This window comes from Pyxicephalus adspersus, chromosome 11 (genome assembly GCF_032062135.1).
Source record: "Pyxicephalus adspersus chromosome 11, UCB_Pads_2.0, whole genome shotgun sequence".
NCBI lineage: Eukaryota > Metazoa > Chordata > Amphibia > Anura > Pyxicephalidae > Pyxicephalus > Pyxicephalus adspersus.
Window position 1 is genome coordinate 31,272,694 of NC_092868.1, and position 3,446 is coordinate 31,276,139.

Sequence of the window (3,446 nt, forward strand, 5' to 3'; positions counted from 1 at the left end):
GAGGTTTTCGGGCTCGCATATTATCTACACTCGATTGAGAAGACTGAGCTGCATGTTCAGTGCCTTGTTATGATTTGTGCATGTAGCTCCGCCCACCTCTGACAGCCATACATAGGGACCCGTGACCCAGGGTGTGTGTCACACTGATTGCCAACTACTTCCTGTGGCTGCTGTTATGTGCAAGTAATAAAAGGCACCTGGAATGTGACAATGGTGACCCCTTTCCTGTATAGCAGTAGATTAGGAGCCCATTCACAACACACATATCAGTGCATGCATAAGGCAAGCTCATTTGGACTGTGGGTCTGAAGACTGAAAATCACACCTGCAGCAGTTTTGGTATTAAAGCCCCATACAGATACTAGATCACTGTCAACAATTATTAATATTATTATTATTAATAATAATAATCAGTAGTTATATAGCACCAACATATACAGTGCTGTACATTACTGGTTGCAAATGACAGATACAGACAGTGACACAGGAGGAGGAGGAACCCTGCTCAGAAGAGCTTACAATCTAAGAAGTTCTGATTGGATCCCAGTCACCAGTCTATGGAAGGAAAGGGAAGGATGAATGATTGTTAGCCTGTGGCTGTTCAGTGATCATCAGGGTATAGCTATCTGACTGGTAGAATTTCACCAACATTCATATCATGAACCAACAATCTACCATCAGTGCATAGCTGAAGAAAAATTAATAAACGACTTCTGGATTGTGATTGTGAGGATTAATTGCTCCACAAAGCCTGCAGCTACAGATGTCCATGAGAGCTTCTGTTAGGTCATTTATTGCAGGTTTATAATATTTAAATACGTATGTGTTTAAATGCAATGTCTTCCAGTTTATTTTATTTCTATAGCAGCCACATCCTGAGTAGAAAACCTGTCCCCTGTTAACCATCTGCAGAGCAGGACCTTTGCTCTCTGCATGGAAACAGCCCTCTCTCTGCAGAGGTCTGCTATGGCCCTAGCCTCCCATTCCATAAAGGAATATGATGACTATTTTTGATTGGAGATCAATAGGTTCAGAGATGTTTAAGTCCTTCACTAATTGTTTTTAGCTCATGCTGTGGCTGCTTTATACATTTTGTTTTCATTCATTTGGCAGTTTGTGCTATGTCAAAGTGCACCTGTTCTCACTTTAAGCTTTATGTCCTTATGCTGGGATCTCTGCACCTTTGCAATATGGAAGCAAGATTCTGAGTCTGGAACATTACAGCTGCATTACAGCACCCGGGAAAGTAATAAAACAGGTTGTGTCTGCGTGATATCCACTCAATGGTGCAACTATAATCCTGGCACAGCATAAAATCAATAAGTAACCACTGGTCACCAAAACCTATTGGTAAAATAAAAAAAATGCCACTGAAACCAATAAAGGTTAGGTAAAATAGCACTGCCGCTGTCCACTTGTTAGAATTGTAATATTTTACTAAATATTACTTTTATAGGGAATTTGTATAAATTAGGGGATCCTAAGAGATCAGTCTATATGATTTTGTTTGTCCAGGTTTGAAGAGGCTTATAGGAACATGAGCCAACTGAAACTTGGCACTCATTACTCAAGGTGTAGACAAACCAGCTTAACAAAGATGGGCCTGTGCAAAAATTTAAAATGAATCTACCGTATTTTTCGGACTATAAGACGCTCCGGCCTATAAGACGCACCCAATTTTGAAGGAGAAAAACCTAGAAAAAAAAGATTCTGAACAAAATACTAAAAAATCACTCTGTGTCAATGTATCCCCTTCTAATCACTCTGACACAGAGTGATCAGAAGGGGATACATTGACACAGAGTGATTAGAAGGGGATACATTGACACAATGTATCCCCTTCTGATCACCCTGTGCCAAAAAATCATACTCACCCGATCCCGCGATCCTGTGGGCTTCTTCTTCTCCTGGCTCTCCTCCCGGCTGCAGCGCGTGTCCCCTCCTCCTCTGAGTGAGGAGAAGCCGACACGCATACCCCAGCGATCCCATAAGCAGGCTGATCCAGCCTGGTTACCGGATCGCGAGGGCACGTGTGTCGGCTTCTCCTCTCTCAGAGGAGGAGACGCGCTGCAGCCAGGAGGAGAGCCAGGAGAAGCCGACACCCGTGCCCTCGCGATACCGTAAGCAGGCTGATCCTGCTTACGGTATCGCGAGGGCATGCATGTCGGCTTCTCCTCGCTCAGAGGAGGAGGAGACACGCACTGCAGCCGGGAGGAGAGCGAGGAGAAGAAGAAGCCCACAGGATCGCGGGATCGGGTGAGTATGATTTTTTTTAATTACCGTTATATTTAACATGTATTCGGTGTATAAGACGCACCCACTTTTCCCCCCCAGTTTTGGGGAAGAAAAAGTGCGTCTTATAGTCCGAAAAATACGGTAAGTTATAAATGAGAGCTGGCCATGATTGAGTATCCCGCTGTCCTGGATTCTTCCTTTTCTCCAGCCTGGAGGAAGCGCCAGGCACCACCATCTTCTTTCTTCTTCTGCCTACGTTACCCGATCTTGCACTGCGCAGGTACAAGAGGGGGTGAAGTATTCTGCTGTATTTGGTAAAATAATGATCTGATCTCACTGCGCATGCTTTTTTCAATGTCTGGAAAAGCCTCTTCTGCGCATGCCTGACATTGGGAGTAGCAGCCTGAAGCCTAATATACATTATGTAGGTATCCCAGGAGGCTCTGTGCTCCCATTAGGTCTTTTCCGTTGTGGCAGTTAGAACTTTAAGGGTAAAAAAAAAGCAGATTTTTTCTGTAGATGTATTGTGACTGCCTTGTGACTTTCTAAATGTATCAAGTTTTGATACATTGACATACATTTTGAATGGAGTGTGGTTATCATTTATTTACTTCTATGCCAGGAAAACTAAAAAATGTGCCTGGGAATTGTATAATTGCTCATAAATTCAGTTTAAAAGCATAGATTGTAAGCTCTTCGGGGCAGGGTCCTCTCCTCCTCCTGGTTCACTGTCTGTATCTGTCTGTCATTTGCAACCCAAGTTTATTGTACAGCTCTGCGTAATATGATGGCGCTATATAAATCCTTTTTAATAATAATATTTCTGAAAGCATTGAAAGTGATTCAGAAATAGAGGAACAAGTAATAATAACCATTTATTTTTTTAAAATTATAAAAGATTTGATACACAGTTTCTTTGAAGCCTGCCATACTGTATGAATGTCTGTCATCTGATCCATGACCTATCTCTATCTTGTTGAGAAACTGGCTTCTGAGCTCTTTCCTTTGAAGTCTATGTGTTCCTTTGAGATCCTTCCACATTCTCTTGAGTTCTGTCCAACGTGTTTCCAAAGTTCATCTGAGGTCCTTCATTTTCCCTGAGTTATATCAAGCTCTATCTTCCAACTTCTTTGAACATGTTCAGACTAGTGGTATTTGCAAAAAAATAGTTACCATTGGAATGAGTTGGTTCATTCATTATCATGTATTTA